Genomic DNA, 16,585 nt, shown 5'->3' with positions numbered 1-16,585 from the left:
TACAGGCTTGTACTGGGTTGTACCGGGTGGAACTGGCAGGGATTTGGGATGTACCAGGATCTACTGGGATGTACTGGGATGTACTGGGAGGTAACTGTTGTGTACTGGGAAGGAACAGGGAGGGAACTGGGATGTACTGGGAGGGAACTGGGATGTACTGGGATGTACTAGGAGGTAACTGTTGTGTACTGGGAGTGAACTGGGAGGGAACTGTGAAGTACTGGGATGTACTTAGAGGGAACTGGGATGTACTGGGAGGCACTACAATGTGCGGGGATGCCCTGGGATGTACTGTGGAGGAACTAGGATGTACAGGCTTGTACTGGGTTGTACCGGGTGGAACTGGCAGGGATTTTGGATGTACTAGGATGTACTGGGATGTACTGGGATGTACTGGGAGGTAACTGTTATGTACTGGGAAGGAACAGGGAGGGAACTGGGATGTACTGGTAAGGAACTGGGATGTACTGTGAGGGAACTGGGACGTACTGTGAGGACACTGGGATGTACTGTTATGTGCTGGGAGGGAAGTGTTATGTACTGAGGGGAACTGGTACGTACTGGGATGTACTGGGAGGGAACTGTGAAGTACTGGGATGTACTGGGAGTGAACTGGGAGGGAACTGGTATGTAGTAGGATGTACTGGGTGGGAACTGGGATGTACCAGGATGTACTGGTATGTACTGGGAGGGAACTGGTATGTACTGGGAGGGAACTGGGATGTACTGGGATGTACTGGGAGGGAACTGGTATGTACTGGGAGGGAACTGGGATGTACTGGGAGGCACTACAATGTGCGGGGATGCCCTGGGATGTACTGTGGAGGAACTAGGATGTACAGGCTTGTACTGGGTTGTACCGGGTGGAACTGGCAGGAATTTGAAATGTCCTAGGATCTATTAGGATGTACTGGGAGGTAACTGTTATGTACTGGGAGTGAACTGGGAGGGAACTGGGATGTACTGGGAGGGAACTGGGACGTACCGTGAGGACACTGGGATGTACTGGTATGTACTGGGAGGGAAGTGTTATGTACTGAGGGGAACTGGGACGTACTGGGATGTACTGGGAGGGAACTGTGAAGTACTGGGATGTACTGGGAGTGAACTGGGAGGGAACTGGTATGTAGTAGGATGTACTGGGTGGGAACTGGGATGTACCAGGATGTACTGGGAGGGAACTGGTATGTACTGGGAGGGAACTGGGATGTACTGGGATGTAGTGGGAGGGAACTGGGAGGGAACTGGGATGTACTGGGAGGGAACTGGTATGTACTGGGAGGGAACTGGGATGTACTGGGACATACTGGCAGGGAACTGGGATGTACTGGGAGGGGATTGGGACGGACTGGGAGGGAACTGGGATGTACTGGGCTGCACTGGTAGGGAACTGGGATGTACTGGGAGGAAACTGGAATGTCCCAGTTGACACCCACTTCCCTCCCAATGCCTCCCAGTATATCCCAGTTTCCTCCCAGTATATCCCAGTTTCCTCCCAGTACATCCCAGTAAATCCCAGCTCGCTGCCAGTACATGCCAATACATGGCTGTACATTCCAGTTCTGTTCCTGTACATCCCAATACATCCCCGTTCCATGCCAGTACATCCCAGTTCCCTACCAGTTCATCCCAGTACATCCCAATTCCCTCCCGGTTCACTACCACTTCTTTCCCAGTGCCTCCCAATACATCCCAGTTCCGTCCCATTACATCCCAGTACATCCCAGGTCCCTCCCAGTACGTCCCAGTTCCCTCCCAGTACATCCCAGGTCCCTCCCAGTACTGGGAGGGAACTGGGATGTACTGGGAGGCACTACAATGTGCGGGGATGCCCTGGGATGTACTGTGGAGGAACTAGGATGTACAGGCTTGTACTGGGTTGTACCGGGTGGAACTGGCAGGGATTTGGGATGTACCAGGATCTACTGGGATGTACTGGGATGTACTGGGAGGTAACTGTTGTGTACTGGGAGTGAACTGGGATGTACTGGGAGGGAACTGGGATGTACTGTGAGGACACTGGGATGTACTGGTATGTACTGGGAGGGAAGTGTTATGTACTGAGGGGAACTGGGACGTACTGGGACGTTCTGGGAGGGAACTATGAAGTATTGGGATGTACTTAGAGGGAACTGGGATGTACTGGGAGGGAACTGGGAGTGAACTGGGAGGGAACTGTGAAGTACTGGGATGTACTTAGAGGGAACTGGGATGTACTGGGAGGGAACTGGGATGTACTGGGTGGAAAGTGTTGGGAATTGGGATTTACTGGGAGGGAACTGGGATGGACTGGGAGGGAACTGGGATGTAGTGGGACATACTGGGAGGGAACTGGGATGTACTGGGGTGTACTGGGAGGGAACTGTTATGTACCGAGGGGGAACTGGGATGTACTGGGAGTGAACTGTGAAGTACTGGGATGTACTTAGAGGGAAGTGGGAGGGAACTTGGATGTAGTGGGAGGGAACTGGGATTTACTTGGAGGAAAGTGGCATGTACTGGGATGTACTGGAATGGAACTGGGAGTGAACTGTGTGTGAACTGTGAGGGAACTGGGATGTACTGTGAGGGAACTGGGATGTACTGGGACGGACTGGGAGGGAACTGGGATGTACTGGGAGGGATCTGGGATGTACTGGGATGCACTGGTAGGGAACTGGGATGTACTGGGAGGAAACTGGAATGTCCCAGTTGACACCCACTTCCCTCCCAGTGCCTCCCAGTATATCCCAGTTTCCTCCCAGTACATCCCAGTAAATCCCAGTTCGCTCCCAGTACATCCCAGTACATCGCAGTACATTCCAGTTCCGTTCCTGTACATCCCAATACATCCCCGTTCCATGCCAGTACATCCCAGTTCCCAACCAGTTCATCCCCGTACATTCCAGTTCCCTCCCGGTTCACTACCACTTCTTTCCCAGTTCCGTCCCATTACATCCCAGTTCCGTCCCATTACATCCCAGTACATCCCAGGTCCCTCCCAGTACATCCCAGTTCCCTTCCAGTACATCCCAGGTCCCTCCCAGTACTGGGAGGGAACTGGGATGTACTGGGAGGCACTACAATGTGCGGGGATGCCCTGGGATGTACTGTGGAGGAACTAGGATGTACAGGCTTGTACTGGGTTGTACCGGGTGGAACTGGCAGGGATTTGGGATGTACCAGGATCTACTGGGATGTACTGGGAGGTAACTGTTATGTACTGGGAAGGAACAGGGAGGGAACTGGGATGTACTGGGAGGGAACTGGGACGTACTGTGAGGACACTGGGATGTAGTGTTATGTACTGGGAGGTAAGTGTTATGTACTGAGGGGAACTGGGACGTACTGGGAGGGAACTGTGAAGTACTGGGATGTACTGGGAGTGAACTGGGAGGGAACTGGTATGTAGTAGGATGTACTGGGTGGGAACTGGGATGTACCAGGATGTACTGGGATGTACTGGGAGGGAACTGGTATGTACTGGGAGGGAACTGGGATGTACTGGGATGTAGTGGGAGGGAACTGGGAGGGAACTGGGATGTACTGGGAGGGAACTGGTATGTACTGGGAGGGAACTGGGATGTACTGGGACATACTGGCAGGGAACTGGGATGTACTGGGAGGGGATTGGGACGGACTGGGAGGGAACTGGGATGTACTGGGCTGCACTGGTAGGGAACTGGGATGTACTGGGAGGAAACTGGAATGTCCCAGTTGACACCCACTTCCCTCCCAATGCCTCCCAGTATATCCCAGTTTCCTCCCAGTATATCCCAGTTTCCTCCCAGTATATCCCAGTTTCCTCCCAGTACATCCCAGTAAATCCCAGTTCGCTCCCAGTACATCCCAGTACATCGCAGTACATTCCAGTTCCGTTCCTGTACATCCCAATACATCCCCGTTCCATGCCAGTACATCCCAGTTTCCTACCAGTTCATCCCCGTACATCCCCATTCCCTCCCGTTTCACTACCACTTCTTTCCCAGTGCCTCCCAATACATCCCAGTTCCGTCCCATTACATCCCAGTACGTCCCAGTTCCCTCCCAGTACGTCCCAGTTCCCTCCCAGTACTGGGAGGGAACTGGGATGTACTGGGAGGCACTACAATGTGCGGGGATGTCCTGGGATGTACCGTGGAGGAACTAGGATGTACAGGCTTGTACTGGGTTGTACCGGGTGGAACTGGCAGGGATTTAGGATGTACCAGGATCTACTGGGATGTACTGGGAGGTAACTGTTATGTACTGGGAGTGAACTGGGAGGGAACTGGGATGTACTGGGAGGGAACTGGGACTTACTGTGAGGACACTGGGATGTACTGGTATGTACTGGGAGGGAAGTGTTATGTACTGAGGGGAACTGGGATGTACTGGGAGGGAACTGTGAAGTACTGGGATGTACTGGGAGTGAACTGGGAGGGAACTGGTATGTAGTAGGATGTACTGGGTGGGAACTGGGATGTACTGGGAGGGAACTGGGATGTACTGGGAGGGAACTGGGATGTACTGGGATGTAGTGGGAGGGAACTGGGAGCGAACTGGGATGTACTGGGAGCGAACTGGTATGTACTGGGAGCGAACTGGTATGTACTGGGAGGGAACTGGGATGTACTGGGACATACTGGCAGGGAACTGGGATGTACTGGGAGGGGATTGGGACGGACTGGGAGGGAACTGGGATGTACTGGGCTGCAGTGGTCGGGAACTGGGATGTACTGGGAGGAAACTGGAATGTACCAGTTGACACCCACTTCCCTCTCAATGCCTCCCAGTATATCCCAGTTTCCTCCCAGTATATCCCAGTTTCCTCCCAGTACATCCCAGTAAATCCCAGCTCGCTGCCAGTACATGCCAATACATGGCTGTACATTCCAGTTCTGTTCCTGTACATCCCAATACATCCCCGTTCCATGCCAGTACATCCCAGTTTCCTACCAGTTCATCCCAGTACATCCCAATTCCCTCCCGTTTCACTACCACTTCTTTCCCAGTGCCTCCCAATACATCCCAGTTCCGTCCCATTACATCCCAGTACATCCCAGTTCCCTCCCAGTACGTCCCAGTTCCCTCCCAGTACATCCCAGGTCCCTCCCAGTACTGGGAGGGAACTGGGATGTACTGGGAGGCACTACAATGTGCGGGGATGCCCTGGGATGTACTGTGGAGGAACTAGGATGTACAGGCTTGTACTCGGTTGTACCGGGTGGAACTGGCAGGGATTTGGGATGTACCAGGATCTACTGGGATGTACTGGGATGTACTGGGAGGTAACTGTTGTGTACTGGGAGTGAACTGGGAGAGAACTGGGATGTACTGGTAGGGAACTGGGATGTACTGTGAGGACACTAGGATGTACTGGTATGTACTGGGAGGGAAGTGTTATGTACTGAGGGGAACTGGGACGTACTGGGACGTTCTGGGAGGGAACTATGAAGTATTGGGATGTACTTAGAGGGAACTGGGATGTACTGGGAGGGAACTGGGAGTGAACTGGGAGGGAACTGTGAAGTACTGGGATGTACTTAGAGGGAACTGGGATGTACTGGGAGGGAACTGGTATGTACTGGGTGGAAAGTGTGGGAATTGGGATTTACTGGGAGGGAACTGGGATGGACTGGGAGGGAACTGGGATGTAGTGGGACATACTGGGAGGGAACTGGGATGTACTGGGGTGTACTGGGAGGGAACTGTTATGTACCGAGGGGGAAGTGGGATGTACTGGGAGTGAACTGTGAAGTACTGGGATGTACTTAGAGGGAAGTGGGAGGGAACTTGGATGTAGTGGGAGGGAACTGGGATTTACTTGGAGGAAAGTGGCATGTACTGGGATGTACTGGAATGGAACTGGGAGTGAACTGTGTGTGAACTGTGAGGGAACTGGGATGTACTGTGAGGGAACTGGGATGTACTGGGATGTACTGGGACGGACTGGGAGGGAACTGGGATGTACTGGGAGGGATCTGGGATGTACTGGGATGCACTGGTAGGGAACTGGGATGTACTGGGAGGAAACTGGAATGTCCCAGTTGACACCCACTTCCCTCCCAGTGCCTCCCAGTATATCCCAGTTTCCTCCCAGTACATCCCAGTAAATCCCAGCTCGCTGCCAGTACATCCCAGTACATCGCAGTACATTCCAGTTCCGTTCCTGTACATCCCAATACATCCCCGTTCCATGCCAGTACATCCCAGTTCCCAACCAGTTCATCCCCGTACATTCCAGTTCCCTCCCGGTTCACTACCACTTCTTTCCCAGTTCCGTCCCATTACATCCCAGTTCCGTCCCATTACATCCCAGTACATCCCAGGTCCCTCCCAGTACATCCCAGTTCCCTTCCAGTACATCCCAGGTCCCTCCCAGTACTGGGAGGGAACTGGGATGTACTGGGAGGCACTACAATGTGCGGGGATGCCCTGGGATGTACTGTGGAGGAACTAGGATGTACAGGCTTGTACTGGGTTGTACCGGGTGGAACTGGCAGGGATTTGGGATGTACCAGGATCTACTGGGATGTACTGGGATGTACTGGGAGGTAACTGTTATGTACTGGGAAGGAACAGGGAGGGAACTGGGATGTACTGGGAGTAAACTGGGATGTACTGTGAGGGAACTGGGACGTACTGTGAGGACACTGGGATGTACTGTTATGTACTGGGAGGGAAGTGTTATGTACTGAGGGGAACTGGGACGTACTGGGATGTACTGGGAGGGAACTGTGAAGTACTGGGATGTACTGGGAGTGAACTGGGAGGGAACTGGTATGTAGTAGGATGTACTGGGTGGGAACTGGGATGTACCGGGAGGGAACTGGGATGTACTGGGAGGGAACTGGGATGTACTGGGATGTAGTGGGAGGGAACTGGGAGGGAACTGGGATGTACTGGGAGCGAACTGGTATGTACTGGCAGGGAACTGGGATGTACTGGGACATACTGGCAGGGAACTGGGATGTACTGGGAGGGGATTGGGACGGACTGGGAGGGAACTGGGATGTACTGGGCTGCACTGGTAGGGAACTGGGATGTACTGGGAGGAAACTGGAATGTCCCAGTTGACACCCACTTCCCTCCCAATGCCTCCCAGTATATCCCAGTTTCCTCCCAGTATATCCCAGTTTCCTCCCAGTACATCCCAGTAAATCCCAGCTCGCTGCCAGTACATGCCAATACATCGCTGTACATTCCAGTTCTGTTCCTGTACATCCCAATACATCCCCGTTCCATGCCAGTACATCCCAGTTTCCTACCAGTTCATCCCAGTACATCCCAATTCCCTCCCGGTTCACTACCACTTCTTTCCCAGTGCCTCCCAATACATCCCAGTTCCGTCCCATTACATCCCAGTACATCCCAGTTCCCTCCCAGTACGTCCCAGTTCCCTCCCAGTACGTCCCAGTTCCCTCCCAGTACATCCCAGGTCCCTCCCAGTACGTCCCAGTTCCCTCCCAGTACATCCCAGGTCCCTCCCAGTACTGGGAGGGAACTGGGATGTACTGGGAGGCACTACAATGTGCGGGGATGCCCAGGGATGTACTGTGGAGGAACTAGGATGTACAGGCTTGTACTGGGTTGTACCGGGTGGAACTGGCAGGGATTTGGGATGTACCAGGATCTACTGGGATGTACTGGGATGTACTGGGAGGTAACTGTTATGTACTGGGAGGGAACTGGGAGGGAACTTGGATGTACTGGGAGGGAACTGGGATGTACTGTGAGGACACTGGGATGTACTGGGATGTACTGGGAGGGAAGTGTTATGTACTGAGGGGAACTGGGACGTACTGGGACGTGCTGGGAGGGAACTATGAAGTATTGGGATATACTTAGAGGGAACTGGGATGTACTGGGAGGGAACTGTGAAGTACTGGGATGTACTTAGAGGGAACTGGGATGTACTGGGAGGGAACTGGTATGTACTGGGTGGAAAGTGTTGGGAATTGGGATTTACTGGGAGGGAACTGGGATGGACTGGGAGGGAACTGGGATGTAGTGGGACATACTGGGAGGGAACTGGGATGTACTGGGGTGTACTGGGAGGGAACTGTTATGTACTGGGGGGAACTGGGATGTACTGGGAGTGAACTGTGAAGTACTGGGATGTACTTAGAGGGAAGTGGGAGGGAACTTGGATGTAGTGGGAGGGAACTGGGATTTACTTGGAGGAAAGTGGCATGTACTGGGATGTACTGGAATGGAACTGGGAGTGAACTGTGTGTGAACTGTGAGGGAACTGGGATGTACTGTGAGGGAACTGGGATGTACTGGGATGTACTGGGACGGACTGGGAGGGAACTGGGATGTACTGGGAGGGATCTGGGATGTACTGGGCTGCACTGGTAGGGAACTGGGATGTACTGGGAGGAATCTGGAATGTCCCAGTTGACACCCACTTCCCTCCCAGTGCCTCCCAGTATATCCCAGTTTCCTCCCAGTACATCCCAGTAAATCCCAGTTCGCTCCCAGTACATCCCAGTACATCGCAGTACATTCCAGTTCCATTCCTGTACATCCCAATACATCCCCGTTCCATGCCAGTACATCCCAGTTCCCTACCAGTTCATCCCCGTACATCCCAATTCCCTCCCGGTTCACTACCACTTCTTTCCCAGTTCCGTCCCATTACATCCCAGTTCCGTCCCATTACATCCCAGTACATCCCAGTTCCCTCCCAGTACATCCCAGTTCCCTCCCAGTACTGGGAGGGACCTGGGATGTACTGGAAGGCACTACAATGTGCGGGGATGCCCTGGGATGTACTGTGGAGGAACTAGGATGTACAGGCTTGTACTGGGTTGTACCGGGTGGAACTGGCATGGATTTGGGATGTACCAGGATCTACTGGGATGTACTGGGATGTACTGGGAGGGAAGTGTTATGTACTGAGGGGAACTGGGACGTACTGGGATGTGCTGGGAGGGAACTGTGAAGTACTGGGATGTGCTTAGAGGGAACTGGGATGTACTGGGAGGGAACTGTGAAGTACTGGGATGTACTGGGATGGAACTGGGATGTACTGGGAGGTAACTGCTGTGTACTGGGAAGGAATTGGGAGGGAACTGGGATGTACAGGGAGTGAACTGGGAGGGAACTGGTATGTAGTAGGATGTACTGGGAGGGAACTGGGACGGACTGGTAGGGAACTGGGACGGACTGGGAGAGATCTGGGATGTACTTTGACATACTGGTAGGGAACTGGGATGTACTGGTAGGGATCTGGAATGTCCCACTTGACACCCACTTCCCTCCCAGTGCCTCCCAGTATATCCCAGTTTCCTCCCAGTACATCCCAGTAAATCCCAGTTCGCTCCCAGTACATCCCAGTACATCGCAGTACATTCCAGTTCCGTTCCTGTACATCCCAATACATCCCCGTTCCATGCCAGTACATCCCAGTTCCCTACCAGTTCATCCCCGTACATCCCAATTCCCTCCCGGTTCACTACCACTTCTTTCCCAGTTCCGTCCCATTACATCCCAGTTCCGTCCCATTACATCCCAGCACATCCCAGTTCCCTCCCAGTACATCCCAGTTCCCTTCCAGTACATCCCAGGTCCCTCCCAGTACTGGGAGGGAACTGGGATGTACTGGGAGGCACTACAATGTGCGGGGATGCCCTGGGATGTACTGTGGAGGAACTAGGATGTACAGCCTTGTACTGGGTTGTACCGGGTGGAACTGGCAGGGATTTGGGATGTACCAGGATCTACTGGGATGTACTGGGAGGTAACTGTTATGTACTGGGAAGGAACAGGGAGGGAACTGGGATGTACTGGTAGGGAACTGGGATGTACTGGGAGGGAACTGGGACGTACTGTGAGGACACTGGGATGTACTGTTATGTACTGGGAGGGAAGTGTTATGTACTGAGGGGAACTGGGACGTACTGGGATGTACTGGGATGGAACTGTGAAGTACTGGGATGTACTGGGAGTGAACTGGGAGGGAACTGGTATGTAGTAGGATGTACTGGGTGGGAACTGGGATGTACCGGGAGGGAACTGGGATGTACTGGGAGGGAACTGGTATGTACTGGGAGGGAACTGGGATGTACTGGGATGTAGTGGGAGGGAACTGGGAGGGAACTGGGATGTACTGGGAGGGAACTGGGATGTACTGGGAGGGAACTGGGATGTACTGGGACATACTGGCAGGGAACTGGGATGGACTGGGAGGGGATTGGGACGGACTGGGAGGGAACTGGGATGTACTGGGCTGCACTGGTAGGGAACTGGGATGTACTGGGAGGAAACTGGAATGTCCCAGTTGACACCCACTTCCCTCCCAGTTTCCTCCCAGTATATCCCAGTTTCCTCCCAGTATATCCCAGTTTCCTCCCAGTACATCCCAGTAAATCCCAGTTTGCTCCCAGTACATCGCAGTACATTCCAGTTCCGTTCCTGTACATCCCAATACATCCCCGTTCCATGCCAGTACATCCCAGTTCCCTACCAGTTCATCCCCATACATCCCAATTCCCTCCCGGTTCACTACCACTTCTTTCCCAGTTCCGTCCCATTACATCCCAGTTCCGTCCCATTACATCCCAGTACATCCCAGTTCCCTCCCAGTACATCCCAGGTCCCTCCCAGTACTGGGAGGGACCTGGGATGTACTGGGAGGCACTACAATGTGCGGGGATGCACAGGGATGTACCGTGGAGGAACTAGGATGTACAGGCTTGTACTGGGTTGTACCGGGTGGAACTGGCATGGATTTGGGATGTACCAGGATCTACTGGGATGTACTGGGAGGTAACTGTTATGTACTGGGAAGGAACTGGGAGGGAACTGGGATGTACTGGTAGGGAACTGGGATGTACTGTGAGGGAACTGGGACGTAGTGTGAGGACACTGGGATGTACTGTTATGTACGGGGAGGGAAGTGTTATGTACTGAGGGGAACTGGGACGTACTGGGATGTGCTGGGAGGGAACTGTGAAGTACTGGGATGTACTTAGAGGGAACTGGGATGTACTGGGAGGGAACTGTGAAGTACTGGGATGGAACTGGGATGGAACTGGGATGGAACTGGGATGGAACTGGGAGGGAACTGGTATGTAGTAGGATATACTGGTTGGGAACTGGGATGTACCAGGATGTACTGGGATGTACTGGGAGGGAACTGGTATGTACTGGGAGGGAACTGGGATGTACTGGGATGTACTGGGAGGGAACTGGGATGTACTGTGAGGGAACTGGGATGTACTGGGACATACTGGCAGGGAACTGGGATGTACTGGGAGGGAATCGGGATGTAATGGGAGGGAACTGGGATGTATTGGGAGGGAAGTGTTATGTACCAAGGGGGAACCGGGACGTACTGGGATGTAGTGGGAGTGAACTGTGAAGTACTGGGATGTACTGTGAGGGAACTGGGATGTACTGGGAGGGAACTTTGAAGTACTGGGATGTACTTAGAGGAAACTGGGAGGCAACTGGCATGTACTGGGATGTACTGGAATGGAACTGGGAGTGAACTGTGTGTGAACTGGGAGGGAACTGGGATGTACTGTGAGGGAACTGGGATGTACTGGGACGGACTGGGAAGGAACTGGGACGGACTGGGAGGGATCTGGGATGTACTGGGCTGCACTGGTAGGCAACTGGGATGTACTGGGAGGGAACTGGGATGTACTGGGCGTCGCTGGGAGGGAGCTGGGATGTACTGGGATCCATACTGTGTGGCATGTTGGTCATTACTGGGACGCACTGGTCTATACGCGCGGGCTGATATCTGACCCCTCTGGCCCCACCCACCTTTGCGACAGGCCCCGCCCCCTGGCGAGGGCCTGGTGGGGTGGGGCCGTGCTCGTGTGCTCCCCAGCATCCCCAGTTAGCAACAGGTCCCACCCCCTGGTGACAGCCTGGGGGTGTTGCTGGTGCTGCCTGGCCCCACCCTCCATAGCAACAGGCCCTGCCCTTGGTGATGGCTCCAGGGGCATTGCCAGCGTCCCTTTGGACACACCCCCTTAGTGACAGGCCCCACCCCCCGGCAACGGCCCGGGGGGCGGTGCCGGCTCTCTCCCCTTAGCGACAGGCCCCACCCCCCGGCAACGGCCCGGGGGGCGGTGCCGGCTCTCTCCCCTTAGCGACAGGCCCCGCCCCCCGGCAACAGCCCGAGCCTGTGTTTGCTCCGCTCGGGGGGCTCGGTTTGGGTGTTTTCTCTCCCCCCTCCCTCCCGTGCCGGGAACTCCAGGCGGCTCTCGTACGGCTCCCGGGGCCTTCACCCCCCGGGGGGCTCGGCCCGCCCCTTTCGCGGGGCGCTGTGGGAAGGGCGGGGGCGGGGCCCGGGGGTCGAAGAGCCCCGGCTCTGGCCCTGGGCTTCTCTGGCGTCGGTGCTCCCGTGTTCCCTCGGGCGGTCGCAGCTTTGGGGCTGTCTCAGCCCCCCGGGCAGGCGTGCTCTGGCGTTTAGAGAAGCGGAGGCGTTGCCTGAGGTAAGGATTCCAGAGCTTGGCACTCTTTGGCGGCATCTGTACTAGAAAGGTCCCTTGTGGCCTGCTTTGCTTTTTTTCTCCCAGGATGCTGTTTTGGGCGCTGAGGGGGCGGTGAGACGGGTTAGTGGTATGGTGTTCTGTTTGGGGTTTGGTTTTTGCTTTGCTGTTTTTTTTCCCCTCGTGAGATCATTTTATTGTGCTGCTGCAATTCCTGTCTTTACTGAACCCGGAACCTTGGGGGTTTTCACTAGTTGTGCCGTTCACTGTTTCAGGTGTTGCCTTGGCCTCTCAACAGCCGTGGCACAACCTGCAGCGATGCTGCCTCTCCAGGCCCCCGCAGGCCCCGCTTTCTTGTCCAGCCAGGCGGGAAAGCGTGGTTGTTGCAGAAACAGCTACGCCCTGCGACTCCTCCTCAGGTTGTTGGCTCGGCCCCAACAGCGTACAGGCTGCTGAGGTCACCGCCTCCGCGCGGGACGCAGGCGGCCCGGAGAGCTTTACCCCGCGCCATTTCCGTCCCCTCTGGGCAGCAGCGGAGCTGCCGCCGCTTCAGGCGGCCGCTTTCTCGAGGGCGAGGAGCTGGGATGACAACGGGCCGCTGCAGACTCTGGTCAGGGTAAGAGGCTGTTCCCTGGGGAGCCGGCGCAGGGGGAGCGGAGGTACGCACGGGCACTTGTCGGTGCCCCTGGCCGGTAAAGGGAAGGTTAAATTGTTAGAGTGCAAATAAATACATATTATTTAGGGAGGAGTCGTGACTAAATTTAATCACACCTATTACTGAACAAACCAGGCAGTCATTATTCCTAATCTGTAGTTAAAAAAAATAAAGGCAGTCCTTTTTTATGCCATAAATAGAGTTGCGAGTCATTAATAGCTCAATCTAAATACAGCCGTTACTAAATCAACTGCAGGCATTAATGACTCCTGATCAGAAACAAAATAAGGAAATTTTCGAATCTAGAATGAAAATCGACCCGGAAAGCTAAATTGGGAGCGGGTAGTACTGAAATTGTAACAGGGCTGTTAGAAAGTTCAGAGGCAGCGACAGCTCCTGCTTCCAACCCAAGCAGTAAACGAAGCTTTAGGTTCTTAAATGAAGAGAAATAAAGGTGAGCTGTTAAACAGTGGCTGGGGTCAAGCGTAGCTATTAAGAAAATTTGCAGGTACGGGTGATTCCTGAGCAGAACTAACAATTCCAGAAGATTTAGATTTAAAAACTACAGAGCTAATGGAGTGCCACAACCGCCCGGATGTAACTGCAGCCGCTTTGGGGGAATGCCCCAGCCCCCCCAGCCACCGCTATTAATTACTGCCAAGGAGAGCGAAAGTGAAAGTAGAAGCAGTGCAGGTGAAGTGTGAGCAGTACGCTTTTTCCTAAGTCATCTCTTCGTGTCAGGAGAGGAAAGAAAATGGAAAGAAGATGTTTGCAGGGGGTCTGTGCTGGGTTACCTGCGCGTCTCTTCCGTGCGTCCTTGAGGAGACATTTAGCTCCTGTTGGGCGCTCGCAGGTGGAGACAGGGCGAGCTGGAGGCAGGATCGGTGCCGGCACTGATAAAGGGATGGGCAACGAGCGGAGAGAAGAGGGGGCAAGGGCTGAAAAAGGGTCACCGGTTCTGCAGGGAAGGCAGCGGGATGTGACTCGGCAACCGCTCTGACGAGCGCAGGGTCATTCGCTGCGATGAAGTCAGGGTCTGCGGCTGGCCCGGAGAGGCAGCAGAAATCCCAAACTCTTTGCAGGGGTACCGGCCAGATTAGGGCAACACCTGAACAGTAAAACCGTTTAGGGGAAGCAGAGCTGGGCTGCACCGCGTGGCCAACCTCCCTCTTCTCCGTGAGTCCCAAAGGGGCAGCTCCAAGAATGTGCTGAGAATTCATCCCTTGCGCTAAAAATGAGACGCAAGTAGCACCCACCCGTGAATTTTATTTTCTCTCTCGCTCTGCGGCTCCTGCCTGCTTGTCTCTCCTCAGTGCTCACCTGCACCTGTGCTCGGATGGGGCAGCTGAGGGAAGGTGCTGCCATCTCCCCAGCCCCGGCGGACCGCCCCTCAGCTGTGTCCTCTGTCAGGGAGCGTCGTCATCTCTCCTGCCTCCCAGAGCGTGTCCTGTAGTGGCAGACGCGCGGGCTTTTCCCTGCACGCGCATACGGGAAGGGAAGGGAAGGGAAGGGAAGGGAAGCACAGTGAGAGCTGGGCTTGTCAAAGAGTAATGGGGGTGGTGGGAAGCGTAGCTAGAACCGGAGAGCTACAGCGCAAAAGCGAAGCGGACGGGACACAAAAGTAAAATGGTGCACAGGAATGCTGAGGCGAGAACTCCCGCAGCACACAGGAAATCAGTGTCAGAATCTATTGTCTTCTGACTGCCAAATTAAAAATAATGGCACGCTTTGCAACGCTAAGCTCGCTCTAATCGTCTGAACTGTTTCTTTCCAACCCCCACCGCCCCCAGCACACCGCTCAGCCTCCTCAGCCTGAAATGCCTTGTTTTCCTTCTTTTTTTTTTTTTTTAATGACAGGGCAACTTCTGTTCCCGAGGTGGTGCCTACGGTACAGCTATCTCTTCGAAGACAGTTTGGTTTAGGTCAGAGAATGTTGAGCCTGGACTGAATCAGCCTCTGTTTCTATTTCTGGAAATCGTCGGTCCTGTGCATCAAGCCCGGAAAAAAGGAAATATGAACCAAAGGACGTGGGGCCTGCAGGGCTAGGAAATTATTTGAGAAGAGGTTCAGTGGGGAAATGACTCTTTGTCTGTGGGGCGTCCAGGCAAGCAACCCAGCTGCTAGAAAGCGGCGCTGTCCCCAGGATGGCCTCGGCGGTCCCGTTGGAGTCAGGACAACAAGGACAAGGCAGGGTGAAGCATCTGGCCTGCCGTGTGGAACGTGACTGTACAAAGCACGTGTGATGCACTGCAAGTTTACTTGTTTAAACTGTGAGTTAAAGAAGGTGTGCGGTTGCTTTGTAAACAGCCGACGCTCTAAAGCTACACCCATCTAATTGCTAGCTGTATTAAATCTATCGTATTGCTGTTTCTGCATTAAAAAAAGTAACAAACCAACACACCTATGTAAGCACTTCTAAGTACAACGGAAAACCACTGTTTAACGCGTGGCATGTGTGGGTTGTTTTTTTGGGGTGGGAGGGTGGGGTGTATGACAAAAACCTGCGAGAGACACACGCACATATGCACATGTCATGTTTAGCGCTCACCTAAACCCAAAAAAGAAAATCCACTCTTTATTTTGCAGCATTAGCATTAGCTTCCAGCGCACAGCCTGAGCGCACACCTCTGCTCTCACCGTCTGCTCCCTCTTCAACCGTGTGTGGCTGTCATCAGCTTGCACAGGCTTTGCTCGTGCAAGTTTCCGCGACAGCTTACGAGAAGGCAGGGAAACAAACCCAGCAAGACGCGTAGTGCCTTCCTCTATGGGCTCCGTCCAGCCTTTGTTAAAATGAGCAGAAAAGAAATCTGCTGCTGCCTTTACCCTGACTGACTCTTACAGAGAGCATCTGACTTGACCCGCAGCAAAGTGATGCCCCAGGCAGCAGCACGTATTGGCGCGGACCGCGGTTTCACCCACCTGTTTTACTGCGCCGGTCCTTTCCCACGGCCGATGCCGCAGATGTGGCGCGCCCCACCCCCAAACCTCTTTACGAGGGTTCCCTGGGCTCTGCAAGTCGCCTGCTGGACGTGTTGCTGATTCAGGCACGGGCAAAGTCAGCTTCTTCGCTGGCCTCGGGCCAGGGCAGCCCCGTACTTGAGGGAAACTCAGAATATCTCCAGCGAGATCTCACCGGGAGGCTGGGACCTCGTCAGTAGGGGAGAAAGCCAAGCGACTGACACTGAAAGGGAGCTCTTTGCTAGGCTGTAGATCGTAAAGTTAACAAAGAAAACAAACCTGCCTTTTTAAAAATGCCCTCTTTTGAGTCTGCCACATTTGATACGGATTTTTTAAATTGCAGGGTATATCTCCTACAGGCCTCATGCAAAGGGAAGTGAGTACCTCTGGCTCTCAGGACAAGGGGGTCCCTCAGGAGCCCAGGTGCTCACGCCAGCCGGCATCTGGCACAGCACAGGGCAGGAGCTTTGGCAGTAGTACGTGAGCTGAGAATGAGAGTTAGGCAGCACTGCGCGCTTCTCCTGTGAGCCGCCGAGGCTCACGCGCTGTACCTTCCACA

The 16,585-nt window shown here is 54.1% G+C and overlaps 1 long non-coding RNA gene across 1 annotated transcript; it reads left to right on the top strand.

The window, feature by feature from the left end:
• The first annotated feature begins 11,878 nt into the window (after positions 1 to 11,878).
• Positions 11,879 to 15,486, top strand: LOC142048068 (uncharacterized). Its single transcript, XR_012657389.1, has 3 exons — positions 11,879 to 12,416; positions 12,689 to 13,029; positions 14,926 to 15,486. It is a non-coding gene; the product is annotated as an uncharacterized LOC142048068 (long non-coding RNA).
• The last annotated feature ends 1,099 nt before the right edge of the window (positions 15,487 to 16,585 follow it).

Source organism: Phalacrocorax aristotelis, chromosome 24 (assembly GCF_949628215.1).
Source record: "Phalacrocorax aristotelis chromosome 24, bGulAri2.1, whole genome shotgun sequence".
In the NCBI taxonomy this organism is placed as follows: Eukaryota; Metazoa; Chordata; class Aves; order Suliformes; family Phalacrocoracidae; genus Phalacrocorax; species Phalacrocorax aristotelis.
Note: the sequence above shows the minus strand (reverse complement) of the source record. Positions and strands in the feature narration are given on the sequence as shown.